The following is an 18896-nucleotide window of genomic DNA, read 5'->3' as shown; positions in this document are numbered from 1 at the left end:
AGTGTTCACACATTGCTTTTTTGCTGCTTTTTTTGCTGCTTTTTTTGCTGCTTTTTTTGTTGCTTTTTTTGCTGCTTTTTTTTTTTGCTACAGCAAAACCTGCTCTTTTGGAAGTAAAAAAAAAAGCTGCTTCCAAAAAGAAAGTTTTTGCTGCTTTTTTTTTTGCTGCGTTTTTGATGTCATTTGTCTACAGTACATGTTTGCATCAAGTGAGTTTCAGTCACCGCAAAAGCAGCAAAAATGCAGCTGGGTTTTTTCCCTCTCGTTGCTTTTAATGGTGACAAAATGCAGCAAAAATGCAGAAGTTTTCCATTTTAGTCAGGGAAAAAAAGCAAATGTGTGTCTGTGCAGGAGATTTCTGGAATATCATCGCCTTTGCTGGTTCTGTAAAAAGCAGCTTTTAATTAGCATAAGGCAATGTGCGCACTTTGCGTTTTTTCATGCGTTTCCGCAGCGTTTTGAACTGCAGCGTTTTAATGCCAAAATGCCTGCGTTTTAATTTTCAAGCAAAGTCTATGGGAAATTGGGATTTCTTGTGCGCACAATGCTGTTAAAAACGCAGTGTTTTAGTTGCAGAAAATTTGGCAAAATCTTAGTGTTTAAAGAAGCAGCATGTCAATTATTTTGCCATTTTGGCAGCATTTTGCTAACATTGAAGTCAATGAGAATCATCAAACCGCAACCTAAATCAAAATCCTAGCATTTTACATGCTTTTTTGATGCAGAAAAAAATGCTTTTTGGACCAATTAAATGCATGTGTTTTTGACAAAATATTAATGGCATGATATGTCCCTTTACACACACACACATAGTCCGACAAATAAATTTAAGAAAATCAATAAATAAATGTAATTTTATGCATAAATATTAGCACAAAGTTATCATTTTAATAAAATAAGCCATTTTATGTATGATTTTAAATCTTGATATTTGTTATTATTTTTTTCCTTTTTTTATAGTGTTTGTATGTTTAAACTTTATTTAGCAGTGTATTTATAGTCAAAACGCATCTGAATTTAAGCAATGAAAAAGCATGTAAAACGCGGCTAAAATGCGGTAAAAACGCAAGCGTATTTATAGCGTTTTTGTGGTCAAAATCAAATTTGACAAAGACAATTTCTGCCAGAGAATGCGTTTACAACTGAAACTACCTCGACGCAAAGTGCGGACACAGCCTAAGGGTGAGAACGCACTTTGCGTTCTCCTACTTGCAGTTCAAAACGCACCTTTTTGGCTTAATTGATTTGAACAAAGTTGCTTTTTCTGAACTTTAGCGCTCAAAACGCATGCGTATTTACCGCGTTTTTGATGCGTTTTCAGCACTTTTTACATGCGTTTTCTCCTGCGTTTTGACAGATGCGTTTTGAACATCAAGACACTGCTAAATAAAGTTTAAACAGTCAAAAAGAATGAAAAAAAGATAAAAAAAAAGGAAAAAATCTATATTAATTGGAAAAATAATGAAAATAGATATAATTCATAAAATTATAGCGGTAATATACATTTTATCGGAAATATAGCAATAAATGCATATTTTTCATAAAGTTAATTGTCGGATTATGTGTGTGTAAAGGGACATATCAAATCATTATTTTGATGTCCAAAAAGCATGCGCTTTGGTAGTTCAAAACGCATGTTTTCTGCACTGAAAAAGCAGGTAAAATGCAGGAATTTGAAGGAATCTTGGTTTTTGCCATTTCTCATTGACTTCAATGTTAGCAAAACGCACCCAAAATGGCAAAAACAACTGACATGCTGCTTCTTTGAACGCATGGTTTTTGCCACAAAATATGCAAATTAAACGCAGCGTTTAGAAACGCAAAGTGCAGTCTGAAAATTCATATTTTCCATAGACTTTGCTGGAAAATCAAAACGCATGCCTTTTGGAATGAAAAAGGTGCTTCTCAAAACGGACCTAAAAAGCAGCAGAAACGCAGGTGGAAACGCAAAGTGCGGTCTCAGCCTAAACCTCATGGAAAAAAAAAATGCAAAAAAAGTAACATGTATTCTCCTAAAGCTGTGTTCACACTGAGTTTTTTTTCAGGAGTTCAAAAATCCACAAGTTTTCAAGCAGAAATTCCTTTAGGAAATTCTTTTTTTGGATGAGTTTTTTTCTTTTCGGCAAGGATTTCCTGAAGTTGTTTTGGAAATGGTTTTATGAAAATGTTCCAAAAAAGTTTTTTTTTCTTTGCAGCCTCTTTTGTTTGTCAGTGTCTAGAATGAAGAAATCTCCTCCAAGATCTGCTTCAAGTATGTGACCTGACGCTTCATTTTTTTCTTAGGAGATTTTTAGAACCTTTTCAAGAAATAAAGGAAAATCTAAAAACAAAAAATCCCTCCAGACTTGAGCAGCAAAGTGCATATATGCCATGGGAATAAATTGGAAGAGTTTAAGAGAATCATCTAAAAAAAACCTCCCACCCAAACCTCTGTGTGAACGTAGCCCAAGAGCGGAGCAGTCTTAAAGGGCCATCACCTTCCAGAACAGAGTGCTAGAAATATTTACACGTATTTTCTTGTGCATGTTGTGCCCTCTTTTGGTGAAACCATGAATTACAGTCTTCTGAGAAGTGAGCTGATTTCCCGTAAATGGCCCCATACAGCACATGGAGTAACATCGCCACCTAGTGGACAAAAATGATCATAACAATGATGTATGAAAAAATAAGTTGAAGCCTGATTAATGCATTTCTGGGGGAGGGGAATAATAGTCATTAATCTAAAATATTTTTTATGTATTTTATGTTTATTAATTAAGCAAAGCATTTTGTTCTGAATCTGGAGAGACAGAATAACAGCAGCAGGAGGATATTATTATTATTTTTGATACCACTAATCAGTTTGCACAGAGGGGCCGCCAATGCAAACTTCATTGAAGTACCTATGGCCGTGCTGTGTGCAGAGCGATATATGGGGGAAGATCGGATTCCATTGGAATAAAAAGATGCCACTCTTTGGTGGTATACATATGTGCGTATATTATAATAGTCGGTTATTTAACATTTTTGCACCATTCCATTTTTTCCTTTATACCAACAAAACTTAGGACTCAACCCCATACACAGCTCTGCAGCTCAGCAAGTGGCAATTGTACCATTTCCACCATATTGCTTTGCATTTTGCTGCTGTTTATCCTATCTAATCTAATATTGGACACACCAGGGGCGCTGAGATAAGAAGAGGCTGCTCACATTGTTGTCCATCTTATTTATCTGATCCAATACTGGATACACCAGGGGCGCTGAGATAAGAAGAGGCTGCTCACATTGTTGTCCAACTTATTTATCTGATTTAATATTGGAGATACCAGGTGTGCTGAGGTAGGAAGATGCTACTCACACTGCTGTCCACATTTTCTGATCCAATACTGGAGATGCCAGGATTACTGAGATAAGAAGCTGCTCACCTTACTTTCCACCATGTCTATCAGATCTAATACTGGTGTTACCAGGGGGGCTGAGGTAACAGACTGCTCACACTGCTGTTCACCCAATCTATTTGATGTAATACTTGAGATAAAATGGGGTGCTGAGGTAACAAGAGGCTGTTCACACTGCTGCCCACCTTGTCTATCTGATCCAATACTGGAAATACCAGGCTGCTGAGATAAAAGAAAGCTGCTCACACTGTTGTCCACCTTATCTATCTGATCTATACTGGAGATACCATGGGTGTTGAGGTAAGAAGAGGCTGCTCACACTGCTGTCCACATTATCTGATCTAATACTGGAGATACCATGGGTGCTGAGATCACAAGATGCTGCCCACACTGCTTTCAACCATGTCTATCTGATCTAATACTGTAGATACCATGGGTGCTGATGTATCAATATGGGTGGATAAAAGGATTAAAAGCAGCTCTGCTGTGAAAGAACTCCCAAGCTTAGGCTCATAAATGATTGTGATTTTTATTTGGCAATACGTTTCAGAGAAATTTTTCCTTCATCAGGACAAGAAGATCATGATCATTTATCAGAATGAGCTTGGGAGTTCTTCCATAGCAGTGCGGCTTTTAACCCTTTCATCCACCCATATTGATATCTTCCACTGGGGTGCTGCAGCAGCCGTGTTACACGCTACTACAGTGGTTGTGACTTCTCACAACTACAAGAGGTGAGCCTTCCTACTCCATCTAGGGTTTGCTGTTATCCTGGATAAGACCCTATCTGTGCTTCTTTTATCTTTCCAGTTATTGTGTATGGGTGCTGATGTAAGAAGAGAAGACGTGAGAGCAGGATGGAAGATTATTGTATCCTCACTTTAAGGCCTCTTTCACGCGTCCGTGCACAACACACGTTTTGCACAGTCCGTGGTGTAGGTGCATATGTGTATATGCTGTCAGTGTGCTACCTGTGTGACATCCAAATAACATACGGACAGCATGAACTTCTATACTCACCAGTCCCCAACACTGATGTCTCTGGTGCTGCTGCTTCCGGGTCTACGGTTCAGTGAATATTCATGAGCATAATGAGCGGGCCTGGAAGCAAGTGACAGCAGCGCTGGAGAAGGTGAGTATAGAAAATAATTTTATTTCAAAGACATGTGTTTTCTCCAGTACGTGTCACATGGATCACATCAGTGTGCGGGCTGTGTGACATCAAGGCTGCTGGAGAAAAATGGACATGTCGCTGTGCGGAGCACACGGACACACATATGATCCACACGGACACACGATCCGTGAGAAAACACAGATGTGCGCGCAGACCCATTGATTTTAATGGGTCTGCATATGTCCGTGTGAAAATTGGCGTCATACATACAGGAATGACGGACGTATGAAGGAGGCCTAAAGATGTAGAGGCCATTTATTAAGTCATCAGCACTGGAGGCCGGGAGCGGCTTCCTGTTTAGCACCCATCGTTGGTCACCTGTCACCATTTTTAACAGGGGTGTTGTGGCACCCTGGGGGTTCAACGGCAATTCGGTTCACAACCACTGGTTTAGATTTTTTATTATGGACGATTTTCCATAGACTCTGAATCCAACCACAGGGACAACTCCAATGTCCCCCAATTTCCAAAATGCATTTCCTTCAAGGATAAAATCATTGTTACTCATGAAATTACAGAGATTATGGAGACAAGTTTCTAATCTCTGTCCTCTGTGTGTTTCCTTTATTGATTCTGCTAAAATAAAATATAAAAATAACATAAAATTTTCCCAAAGACATAAGTCTCCTTCAATGGTGCAAGATGGGTCTGCAAAACCATCCGGTGACAGGTCCTAAGTGTCTCTTGTCCAGAGCCATAGAAATCCCATTTTGTGACTGTGGAGTGATCTGTGCAGTTTCCTTTTATCATAAACATAAAAAACATAAAACAATGAAAAAAAAGTTGAACGAAATGAAAGAGAAAATATCCGACAAACTGGTCAAATTAGAGGCACTTTGCACACTACGATATAGCAGGTGCGATGTCGGTGGGGTCAAATAGAATGTGACGCACATCCGGTGTCGCTGTCGACATCGCAGTGTGTAAAACGTTTTTGATACGATTAACAAGCGCAAAAGCGTCGTAATCGTATCATCGGTGTAGTGTCCGACGTTTTCATAATTTAGCTGCAGCGACGGTACGATGTTGTTCCTCGTTCCTGCGGCAGTACACATCGCTGTGTGAGAAGCCGCAGGAGCGAGGAACATCTCCTTACCTGCGTCCCGGCTGCAATGAGGAAGGAAGGAGGTGGGCGGGATGTTTACGTCCTGCTCATCTCCGCCCCTCCGCTTCTATTGGCCGCCTGCCGTGTGACGTCGCTGTGACGTCGCACGACCCGCCCCCTTAGAAAGGAGGCGGGTCGCCGGCCAGAGCGACGTCGCAGGGCAGGTAAGTGCATGTGAAGCTGCTGTAGCGATAATGTTCGCTACGACAGCTATCACAAGATATCGCTGCTGCGACGGGGGCGGGTACTATCGCGCATGGCATCGCAGCAATCGGCTTGCGATGTCGCAGCGTGCAAAGTACCCCTAAGAGTCGTCTGCAGTCACCGAAACCTCCAGATTAAATCACCCTGACAGACCTTCTTTCCACCACCGCCATATTTGTGAGAATCTACGTTGCCGGTCGCCTGGATCCTTACACCCGAGACCTTTTCTAGCTGAAATTCCTGTAGAAATCAAAAATAGCAACAAAAAGAGGAGATAAAATCTCCCCCAAAAATGTAATATAATATACTCACAGCAGAGTACATTTTTGGGGGCATTTTTATCTCCTCTTTTTGTTGCTATTTTTGATATTTATATGTAGGGACCTGCAAGCACGAGGATCCGTGATGAGGATTGCAGGCTTATGTACATTGGCCAATTTACTAACTAATACCTCATATATATTTGATATATTTTTTGCACTTTCTTTATACGGGGTGCAGCCAGGCCTCTTAGGCTATGTTCACACGTTGCGTTTTTTCCCGCGTTTCCGCAGCGTTTTTGCGCTAAAACGCATGCGTTTTTGTTTTCCAGCAAAGTCTATGGGAAAAGCTGTAATCCTGTCTGCACTTTGCTTTTTTTTTCTGCAGCATTTAATTTGCATATTTTGGGTCAAAAACCATGCGTCCAAAGAAGCAGCATGTCAGTTGTTTTTGCCATTTCTGCAGCGTTTCCTTACCATTGGAGTCAATGAGAAATGGCAAAATGCAACCAAAATCAACTTTCCTGCGTTTTTCATGCTTTTTACCTACTTTTCCACTGCGTTTTTGGCTACAAAAATGCATGCTTTTGTGGCACAAAATTAAAGGGTTCTAATGTTCCTTTACACACATACAATAACCGAAAATTTAAATGTTATAAAATAATAAATATCACCAATTTTTCGCTTAAAATGTGCATAACCACTATTATTTCATTATAATTGTTGATTTTACATATAGTTATATTAAAAGTGAATATAATCATTTTTTTTCTCTTTTTTCATTCTTTTTGACTATTCCAACTTTATTTCTCAGTGTCTTGATCTAGAAAACGCATCTGCAGAAACACAGGTGAAAATGCAGGTAAAAAGCACTGAAAACGCACTAAAAACGCGGTAAATACGCATGCGTTTTTAGCGCTAAAAAATGGTCAAAAGCCATTTGGTCAAAAACCAAGGGAAGGAAAACGTGCAGAATAAACTGCAGGTACTCCGACGCAACGTGCGGACATAGCCTATGAGTTTTCATTTTTGCTGTCTGCACACAACTTTTTTTTTAAGCTGCGTTTTTGAGCTTAAAAAAAAAATGGACATGTCAATTCTTTCCTGCGTTTTTCTGCGTTTTCCGCCCATGCAATGCATTGGAAAAACGCAGCAAAACGCAGAGATCAAAAACGCAGCAAAATGCAGCCAAAAACGCACCAAATTGCGGCAAAAACGCATGCGTTTTTTTTACGCCTTTTTTTCGACGCGGGTGCGTTTTTAGCGGACAAAAACGCACAAAAACGCAGCGTCAAAAAAACGCAGCGTGCGTACATAGCCTAACCCGCCTAATCTAATAGTAAGGGCATGGTAATAGGTTGCTGGCTGGAAACCATGCGCATACAAGTGTGAACAGCGCCCTATGCGCGCCACTAGTGTGCAATTTACCTTGCACCTGTGAAGTGTCCATCATGTTGAGAGATTTGTCTGCATCCTGTGGTGCATTAGATGTGTTGGCCTGGGCTGACCGGACTGGTTGCCCTCTTTTCTGCTGTGAGTATAAAATTCCTGTAGACCTGAAACTGAAGGAACACGGTGATCACTGGGGAATCTTGATTTTCTAATATTTTTTTATTTTTTAATAACGGCATGAAAGCATCAGATCAGAAAACTCTGGCGGGTGTTTATTTTTTATTTCCTCTTTTATTCGTTAGGAAATAAGACAAGAATAAAAAAAAAAATCCCATGAATGATAATACAAAAGAAGTCGTGGTAAGGGCCACGTATGTGAGAAAAGCCACAAAGATTGTGTCTAAAGCCGGAGCCACAACTGCACAAAACTTATTGATGGAGGTTTAAAAAAAATAATTTTTCATTTACCTCCTGGAGCCTCAGTTGAAATCGTTGTATCCTGGGATTGGAGTGTAACCTACAGAAGAAGAGAACAGAATATTATCACATAACACCCAACACAGCAAGTCATTGGAAAATAATTATAATAATAATAATAATTTATAATGTGCACATCCAATGGAAATGAATTGTTAAGACTCTCCTAGTTGATAATGCCGCTAGACTTAAGCGGGCTTTACACGCTGCGACATCGCTAATGCGGAGTCGTTGGGGTCACGGAATTCGTGACGCACATCCGGCCGCATTAGCGATGCCGTTGCGTGTGACACCGATAAGCGATTTTGCATCGTTGCAAAAACGTGCAAAATCGCTAATCGGCGACATGGGGGTCCATTCTCAAATCTCGTTACTGCAGCAGTAACGAGGTTGTTCCTCGTTCCTGCGGCAGCACACATCGCTGCGTGTGACGCCGCAGGAACGAGGAAGCTCCCCTTACCTGCCTCCCGGCCGCTATGAGGAAGGAAGGAGGTGGGCGGGATGTTACGTCCCGCTCAGCTCCGCCCCTCCGCTGCTATTGGGCGGCGGTTCAGTGACGTCGCTGTGACGCTGCACGGACCGCCCCCTTAGAAAGGAGGCGGTTCGCCCGTCACAGCGACGTCGCCGGACAGGTATGTATGTGTGACGGCTGTTGTGCGACACGGGCAGCGATTTGCCCGTGTCGCGCAACAGATGGGGGCGGGTACCCACACTAGCGATATCGGGACCGATATCGCAGTGTGTAAAGTAGCCTTTACTGTCCCCCACTACTCTCCATTAGTTTTCCCTTTTCCTCATCTCCCCACCTACAGTATCAATCAAGTATAAATGACCATGTTTTACCTTCAGTTCCCTTCCCTGAACGTTCCCCAATCTAGACCTTCACCCTTATTCTCAGATATTCTCCTAACCATTCTCTCTGCTGATTTTCTCCTTTTCCCGTATGATATACACAGTGTCACGTTTCCGATGTGTGAATAGTGTTGAGCGGACCCGGACTGTAAACGTCCGGATCCGCGCGGTTTCAGTGCTATCTCCGGGGACGACCCGGACGCAGGATTCCGGGTGCGCAATCCGGATTCGGCAAGTCATAAAACATGAAAAAAAACAATAAATAAATGAGCGTTTCATACTTACGACACTATGTGGCATGGCGGCATACTTCTTTCGGTTCTTCCCACTTCTTTCCTTGTTTTCTTCGCCCAGCGTCCGTCCGTGCAGGCTGACACGCCCCCCAGCCTGTGACAGTCTGCTGCGGTGATCGCGTCATCGCCGCTCCCCGCCCACAGTCCGTCCGTGCAGGTTGACACGCCCCCTAGCCTGCTACAGTGTGCTGTGGTGATCGGTCCCAGCCCACCGGCCGTCAGTGCATACTGGCACGACCCCCTAGCTTGTGACAGTGTACCGGCCCCGGAGGCTGTGACAGTCTGCCGCGCTCATGGCAGCATCCTTAACGCTCCACGCTACACTCAGAGCGGGCAGTGTTATCACTCTGAGATGTAGTAAAGTAGCAGAGCTGTTTGTGTTGCCGCGGGTGGATCTCTCTGTCTCTTATTATGGAGGCAGTGTGGATGGCTTCATTATGCGGGCACTGTGGATGGCTTCAATGTGGGGGCACTGTGAATGGCTTCAATGTGGGGGCACTATGGCTGGCTTCAATGTGGGGGCACTATGGCTGGCTTCAATGTGGGGGCACTGTTGATGGCTTTATTGTGGGGGTCACTGTGGATGTCTTCATTGTGGGGGGCACTGTGGATGTCTTCATTGTGGGGGGCACTGTGGATGGCTTCATTGTGGGGGGCACTGTGGATGGCTTCAATGTGGGTGTAGTGTGGGGGCCTTGGCCAAGTCTCTCTCTTTCCGGATCGGATCTAGGACTTCCTTGTCAACCCGGCAGTTATCCGCCGGACCCGGACCCTCTCCTGCAAAGCCGGTACTTCACTGTTCCGTCGCGCAGAGCATTTTGCAGGGTTAGATGCTCTGCCGTTTGTCCTGAGCTCCTGTGGACAGGTTGATTCCCACCATTAGGTCCTACGCTGGTGCTGGGAGGGGCTTTCCCAGATGCTCCTCGTTCCGGGTGATTACTCTGCATCATTTGGGAGCATGCTCGCCGGAACGTCGCCAGTCGTATTTCCTGGCAGCAAGTGCTCTTGGCACCCGCTTGTGTACAGTTATCTGATCTTGGCTTCTCGACCCTGGACTGTAGTTGACTCTGCTCTGTCCACCCCCTGACTTTGTCGTTACCTCCTAGCTTCTGACCTCAGACCATCTCCTGACAATGTCTCCTCCTGCTCCCTGTATCCTATACATACTCTCCTATAAACTGAAAAATAAGGAGCGCTGATAGTGTAATACCAACAGATCAGTGAGGTAGATCAGGAAAAATACACTCACCTGAAAAGGTTGTGATAGTCACAACCACTGATAAAGCATAGGATGATGGCGTCTGCTGCAGCCCCACGTGGATGTGCATACAAATCAGAGTGAAGAGGGGGTTAATGCCGCGCATCAGCCAAAATGAAGATGTAGCACGTTGATGTTATAAACGTATTCTTTTATTCCATCGGTCTACGCGTTTCGAGGATATACCTCTTCTCTCTCCTATAACATATACTATGTTAATGCACTGGTCCTGAAGAAGAGGTATATCCTCGAAACGCGTAGACCGATGGAATAAAAGAATACGTTTATAACATCAACGTGCTACATCTTCATTTTGGCTGATGCGCGGCATTAACCCCCTCTTCATATTGTATTGTATACATACTCTCCTAGTATCCTCACCCTCGGCCTGTATCTTGATCTCAACTCTGCTTGCTCCTTGTGTCCTGTCGTGTCCTCCTGGTTCCTGATCCCGGCTTGTGTGACTACCTCTCCGTTCACACTGCACACAAGTAGTATCTAGCGCCACACTTCGCCACATAGTGTCGAGCATCACATACAGAATTCCTCTTGTGCTGCCCCATTTCTCTGGAACGCTGTCTCTACTTTTACAACATTTACCTCTCCCTCCTATTTTCTAACTTCCTCTTTACCTTCTCTCCATCTGTAGTTAATGAAGACGCCCCTATTTTCACCTTATTTCTTCACCATATATTATGCCATTGGAGTTTGCACCCCCCGCTACTCTGCTGCATTTTGCTGCTTTGTATGATGTTGAATAATGTGAAGGATTCATTTAAGACTATGTAACCCCAGAGTTTTTTTGGAGGAGGATTGTGAAACAGAACTCCTCCAAACACTTCCTTCTTTAGGCTTTGTGCGCACTAGAAATGTGACGTTTCTCAAGAAAATATCTTGAGAAACTTCTGGGAGTGGAAGATTTCCGGACCTCCGGAAAAAATCCGCACCAAATCCGCATGCGGATTAGCCGCGAATTTGCCGCGATTTTCCCGCAGGTTGTTCCCTGCGGATTTTGCAGGCTGTACTGCAGAAATCCGCAGGTACCTGCGGAAAAGAATTGACATGCTCATTTTCTCAAGAAATTTTCTCAAGAAAATCTTCTCAAGGAAATTTCTTGAGAAAAATCCGCAGCGTGCGCACAGCTATTTTTTTTTCTCATAGGATTTGCTGGGAAATGTCTGCACAAAGATTGCAGACATTTCTCAAGAAATTTCCGCAGCAAATCAGCGGGTAAATCCGCGGGTAAAACGGCCTAGTGCGCACATAGCCTTAGGGCGGCTTTGCACACTACGACATCGCAGGTGCGATGTCGGTGGGGTCAAATCGAAAGTGACGCACATCCGGCGTCACTTGCGATGTCGTAGTGTGTAAATCCTAGATGATACGATGAACGAGCGCAAAAGCGTCGTTATCGTATCATCGCTGCAGCCTCCAACATTTCCATAATGCCGGTGCAGCGACAGGTGCGATGTTGTTCCTCGCTCCTGCGGCAGCACACATCGCTGTGTGTGAAGCCGCAGGAGCGAGGAACTTCACCTTACCTGCCGCCGGCTGCAATGAGAAGGACGGAGGTGGGCGGGATGTTTACATCCTGCTCATCTCCGCCCCTCCACTTTAATTGGCCGCCTGCCGTGTGACGTCGCTGTGACGCCGCACGACCCGCCCCCTTAGGAAGGAGGCGGGTCGCCGGCCAGAGGGACGTCGCACGGCAGGTATGTGCGTGTGAAACTGCCGTAGCGATAATAATGCGACGGGGGCGGGACTATCGCTGCAGCATCGGTAACACATTGTTACCGATGTCGCAGCGTGCAAATGTCGCGGGCGGGGAGGAGGGTGTCAGCACACTACGCTCACCCCTTCTGCTCGGATCCGGCGGCTGCTGCTCAGTGGTGGCTCGAGCGGTGGGCCGGATCCCGGGGGTTTCTCGAGCGGCACTCCTCGCCCGTGAGTGAAAGGGGGTTGTTGGGTGTGGGGATTGTTTATTGTCCGTGACGCCACCCACGGTTGTGGTGATTTCACCACCGCTGCTCAATACGGGGATCCCGGGGATGGTGATGCGGAGCAGCCAGGTGTTGGGTTGCCCCTCCGTGGGTAGGGGTTGGTGATCCCGGGGCCCGGTGATGGCTTGGGAGGTGCAGGGCCTGGTGGGCGCAGGGACGCGGGGGCAGCGCTGTGCCTTGCGGCACTGTGGTACTCACTCAGCCTGAGACGTTGACACAGTTTTTACGGTAAACCAAACGGCTGGTAAGACGGTCCCACGGACGGCTGCACTTGCTCTCCCAGTAGGTGACGGTGATGTCCCTCTTCCTAGCACCTTTGTGTACTTGTTGGTTGCGATGGGTCCCCACCGGTAACCCGCTCCCCGGCTTCAAGCTGGACCGGAGGAGCTCTACTCTTTGCCCGCAGGCGCTGGCCCTGAGAGACTGGTGCCTTGGCGGTGGCGGCGTCTCTCTTACACTGGCTGGGCTGTTGCCTTCAATCGGGACTTGGTTGTTGGGGGATCTGCGTCCCCTTCACTGACGGATTCGGCAATTTATGGCGACTCCAAGCCTTGCCGGGGTCCGAGAGGCCCCTGCCCTGGTGCTGACTGTCCTTCGGAACACTGCTCCAGACCGCCGGGCATACAGCCTACGGGGTCCTTCCAGGAACTTCCAAACGGTCCCCCTCCAGACAGTCACCGCCGTTGCTGACCTTGCTGACCTGTCCTGCACACAGCTGGACTACTTCAGGCTTTGCACACTCCTTCTGTTCTGTCACCACTCTTGCTTTCCTCCTTTATTACCTTTCTTTCTTCACTTTCACTTAGCTGTTTTCTTTAGCTCTGTCTGGGCTCAACCCTCCACTCAACTGCCTGTTTACTCCTTCACGTCCCTCACTGGACTGCTGGTTTTTCCCGCCTCCAGAGCTGTGAACTCCTCGGTGGGCGGAGCCAACCGCCTGGCCCACCCCCTGGTGTGAACATCAGCCTCTGGAGGAAGGCAACAAGGATTTTTGGTTTAGCTTAGGTGTTCCTAACTGGGATGTAGGGTGTGGTGGTGTGTGACCTGTGTCCCCTGGCTTGCCCAGGGCGACACATTCCCCCTTAGCAAAATGCAGACCGTCCGCGGGCTGCCGTCCAACACCGGTTTTATTTTTCTGTAAAAGATAACATGGTAATTCAACAAAAATACATTTTTAATAACTCTTCCCTTACGGGAGGCACATTTACTTAAACGGTTTCAAACGGTTTACGGTTACGGTTTCCGCTCTCTCCCACCCAAGTAACCTGGCCCTGATGCTGCCCCTAAAACCCAGGCAGCACCCCTTGACCCACAGTCCAGCACACGGTACCCGAGCGGGATCTGTCCTTCCCTCCAGAGGGTAGCCACCAGTTCCTTTGGTGGCTGGGCCCTAGCCTGCTCTGCTCAGGGCCCTCCCTCCAACCTGCCTCTCCGGAGGCGGCCTGCGGAAAACGGTAACGGTAAACAACATATTTACATGCCACTAGCGTCTGTGGTTGCCCTGCAAGTTCACGGGCTTGTCCATGGATAGTTCCCATGCACAAACAACTTTTAACGGTCCCCACGGGGACAACGGTGACGGCTCCGGCCGGTTGCTAATCACAAAGCAAATCAGGTTACACTTCGGTAATCATTTTCATCATTGGCAGAACTTTCAAACTTTTCAAACAAACAAACTGGTGGTCCCAACGGGGACGGTACTGCGGGCATCTGCTGCCCTACTCCGGTTGCTCAAGCTCCGGTGCCGCTGCCAAGGGAGAGAGGTCTGCGCTCGCTCGGGCCTCCGGGCCCCTCCTGAGTTTGGCGCCCAGCGCAAACCACCCCCGCTCCCCAAAGTATCGGGTGTATTGTACGATGTCGCCCGGCATCAGATTGCGGCCAGGATGCTCCTCAGGCAGGTGGGTATTCACATCCCGCCGGGCTATGAACACTTCGGCCTCCAGGCCCGGTTCGTAGATGAACCCGTAGCCCCGGCGGACATCAAACCGCCTCACCTGCCCCTCGTACAACGGTCCCCGGACACGGGCGGTTGCTTGCCGGAGGTTCTCTTTCTCCCGGATAGCTCTAGCTACCAGCTCGGCCTTCTTCCGCTCCCTCTCGGCGATCTCCAGGCCCAGCGGTACCGGCTCCCTATCCCAATACGGCGCTGCCGCCAGCGCCGGCGCACGGGTCGGGCCCCGCGGGACATCCTGGACATTGCCCACTGTCAGGAATCTGGGCGGCATGTCCCGTGGTGTCTTGGCCTTAGACGCTGCCTTGCAGCAACAACCCGGCGCTACCTCAGCCGAGGTGTGGGGGATGGGCATAGGGGCTTTCCGCTGCTGGGCCTTCGGCTCGGAGCGGGTCATCGGCTCCGGCTCGGGGAACTTCTCAAGGGATGCCTCCGGTTCAACCTTCGGAATCTTCCACGGCAACACCTCCGGTTTACTACGGGCTCCGGCTACAGGTTGGCCCACCTGGGCGGGGACGCTGGGTACTGCTACCGGTTGCGGTGGTAGCAGGCCTAGTGGCGGGGTCAAGGCCTCCGGGACGGGTGGCGAGGGAGGCGACGGAGGGAGAGGGCTTGGACCGGGCCCCACAGCCGCGATGACCGGCCCTTCAAGGGCATCGGGACGTGGGTCACTCACCCTCCCTTTCTCCGCCTCCTCCTCGCGTCTCCGCACGGTGGCTACTACGTCCGCCATGTCGGCCTCCCACTCCTCCATGAGGAGCTGCATCTTCACCTGCAGCCGTTGGTAGAGCTGCGCGGTCCGGATTTCCACCCACGCCGCGGTTCCAGGCGCGGGGGCTACGGTGTCGCGGGACGGCATCCACATGATGGCTTCTTCTTCCAGGAACGGTATGTTTGCAGAGTCCTGGCGTCCCTGCTTTTATAGCTGCAGCTACATGCAGCCAGCCGCCATCGCGTCCCCCTTAGCTCTTTTCCGGCCCCTCCTCTCTCGGGGCGGGGTTTTGGCCTTCGCGCCTCTACTGCTCGAGAAGACGCTCGAGCGGGAACTTTTCGCGCCAAAGATGGCGGCTTCTGAAATTTTTCTGCCGGATACCTCCGGCGGTAACAAGGCGCACCTCTACCAGACGGCAGAGCGGTAAGATCCTGTTCGTGACGCCAAGTTGTCGCGGGCGGGGAGGAGAGTGTCAGCACACTACGCTCACCCCTTCTGCTCGGGTCCGGCGGCTGCTGCTCAGTGGTGGCTCGAGCGGTGGGCCGGATCCCGGGGGTTTCTCGAGCGGCACTCCTCGCCCGTGAGTGAAAGGGGGTTGTTGGGTGTGGGGATTGTTTATTGTCCGTGACGCCACCCACGGTTGTGCTGATTTCACCACCGCTGCTCAATACGGGGATCCCGGGGATGGTGATGCGGAGCAGCCAGGTGTTGGGTTGCCCCTCCGTGGGTAGGGGTTGGTGATCCCGGGGCCCAATGATGGCTTGGGAGGTGCAGGGCCTGGTGGGCGCAGGGACGCGGGGGCAGCGCTGTGCCTTGCGGCACTGTGGTACTCACTCAGCCTGAGACGTTGACACAGTTTTTACGGTAAACCAAACGGCTGGTAAGACGGTCCCACGGACGGCTGCACTTGCTCTCCCAGTAGGTGACGGTGATGTCCCTCTTCCTAGCACCTTTGTGTACTTGTTGGTTGCGATGGGTCCCCACCGGTAACCCGCTCCCCGGCTTCAAGCTGGACCGGAGGAGCTCTACTCTTTGCCCGCAGGCGCTGGCCCTGAGAGACTGGTGCCTTGGCGGTGGCGGCGTCTCTCTTACACTGGCTGGGCTGTTGCCTTCAATCGGGACTTGGTTGTTGGGGGATCTGCGTCCCCTTCACTGACGGATTCGGCAATTTATGGCGACTCCAAGCCTTGCCGGGGTCCGAGAGGCCCCTGCCCTGGTGCTGACTGTCCTTCGGAACACTGCTCCAGACCGCCGGGCACACAGCCTACGGGGTCCTTCCAGGGACTTCCAAACGGTTCCCCTCCAGACAGTCACCGCCGTTGCTGACCTTGCTGACCTGTCCTGCACACAGCTGGACTACTTCAGGCTTTGCACACTCCTTCTGTTCTGTCACCACTCTTGCTTTCCTCCTTTACTACCTTTCTTTCTTCACTTTCACTTAGCTGTTTTCTTTAGCCCTGTCTGGGCTCAACCCTCCACTCAACTGCTTGTTTACTCCTTCACGTCCCTCACTGGACTGCTGGTTTTTCCCGCCTCCAGAGCTGTGAACTCCTCGGTGGGCGGAGCCAACCGCCTGGCCCACCCCCTGGTGTGAACATCAGTCTCTGGAGGAAGGCAACAAGGATTTTTGGTTTAGCTTAGGTGTTCCTAACTGGGATGTAGGGTGTGGTGGTGTGTGACCTGTGTCCCCTGGCTTGCCCAGGGCGACACACAAAGCCCGCCTTAGGGTCTGTGCAGATGTTAATTACTTGGTGCAGAAATTTCTGCACCATTTCTGCATCTCGGCAGGAAAAACGCAGCATAAAATATGCGCTTTTTACTGAAGATTTTTCTAAACTCATTAATATGGGTGAAATCTGCAGCTAAAAAGCTGAAGGAATTGACACCAAATCTGCCAGGAGAAAATACTCAACGTTTGCAGATATGTCAGGATTCTCATTGCTCGAATTGGGAAACCCTTCAGGTTTTGTGACAAATCTGCACTGGAAAAAAACCCGTGGCAAAAACGTGCAACATGTGCACATCGCCTTATTACTATTCCAATCTATTAATTATATATATTTTTTCTCAATAAGGTTTTGAAAACCTCGCTGCGGAATAAAAGAAATGACGTCACTTCTTTCAGGCGGATCTTTGGGTAAATGTGTCGCCCGGGGACCAGGGGTACTCAGATCCGGGCCCCGGGGTCACTTCTGTGGGTATCACGGTAGCGTGACCCGGTCTGTGATCCCAGGCTCTACAGTAAAAGAGGATTTGGTAAGGGAGATTGTCCGTGACGCCACCCACGGTTGTGGTGATTGTGTGGACACCACCGCTGCTCTGTATGGGGATCCCGGGAGCGGTGACAGGGAGCAGCTTTGTTGTTATTTCTCCCCTCCGTGGGTAGGGGGTTGGTTGTCCCGGGGCCCGGTGATGGGGTAGGGATGGATGGCAGGCCGGGTGCGGGGCCTGGTGAGGTGCAGGGTCGCAGGGGCAGCGCTGTGCCGCACGGCACGGTGGTACTCACTCAGCCAGAAATCAGGACACAGTTCTTGGTAAAACACTCGGCTGGATGGACGGGTCCCACAGACGCTGCGGTGTTTTCCCCTGACCCAGTTTGGTGGTGTAAGTCCTTTCCTGCACCTTCCGTACACTCCTCCTGCGCTCCGGCTTCCAGCTGGCTCCCCGGTTCAGTACCGGTGGGCCACCGCCCAGCCCCGGCTACCTACGGTTCCACCAACTGTCTCCCCGGATCCCTGCAGATGGCCACTACCGTCTGCCTGACTCTCTGCTGCACGAGGGCCCTAGGCTCCAATCCTAGGCCCCAGTCTGCGTCTGCCTCTCTGCAGACCTCCTCTCTCTTTCTCTCCTAGACTTGTCTGGGCTTGTTTCCTGCCTCAGGCCAGCTAAGTCCTGGGTGGGCGTCTCCATCTCCTGACTCCGTCCACCTGGTGTGTCAGTCTGAGCCCGAGGAAAGGAATCAAGTTTCACTGGGGATGTCTGCTGTGAAACTGCTGGGGGTGGGGGTGTGTGTGTGTTGTTACCTGTGGCCCCTGGCTTGTCCAGGGCGCCACATAAACATATCCAAAACTCAAAACTGTCAAGTCAAAAGGCTGCAAAAATAAGCTGCAAACACTGCTTTAAAACCTACTAAGGTTAAAAAAATAAATAAATTAAAAAAAGAAGCTCTTCCAGGAGTAAATTTTTTGACCATGCAGATTTTTTTATGAGAAACTGGCCCAATAGTATATGTTCTCCTGCTATATATTTTCAATATATATATTCCAATTGCTGAGACCTTTACATTTTGAAGCAAAAAGGGACCCCCTTAATTTTTTTTTTCTTCAATTTTTTTCCCCCATCACAACCTGACTCTGCAGAGCACGTGCTTGTAGGGATCTGTGGGGTCCAGGGAGGACTCATGCGGTAAAGAACCGTACCATATTTATCACAGTGGCACATGTCGGATAATTGGGCGCTCCCCTCTAGACATGTCACACACTCCCCATAGTTACACTCTCTGGTTGGTTGGTTCGGCCTTTTTCTCATATATTCGGTCATCCATTTTTGTTACCTTTTAGGTGTAGTAATGAAAAAAGATAATAAAAGATATTGCTGCCCTCACTCATTCGATAATTGCTACAGTTCTCACACAGAGTATCGTAAGAGTCAGTGGTTGTGATATACAATGAACTCATGACATCACCGCACATCATAGCCGCCAGCTCTTGCGATACTTTGTGTGAAAACCGTGGCAGTGAACCGTGGTGAATTCATGACGTCACCGCTCGCCACAGACGCTACTGTGTGACCCTCATGTTGTGCGGTGACCTCATGAGGTGACCGTAGTTCACTGCCA

The sequence above is a fragment of the Anomaloglossus baeobatrachus genome, chromosome 9 (assembly GCF_048569485.1).
Source record: "Anomaloglossus baeobatrachus isolate aAnoBae1 chromosome 9, aAnoBae1.hap1, whole genome shotgun sequence".
In the NCBI taxonomy this organism is placed as follows: domain Eukaryota; kingdom Metazoa; phylum Chordata; class Amphibia; order Anura; family Aromobatidae; genus Anomaloglossus; species Anomaloglossus baeobatrachus.
This window is presented reverse-complemented; position numbering follows the sequence as displayed.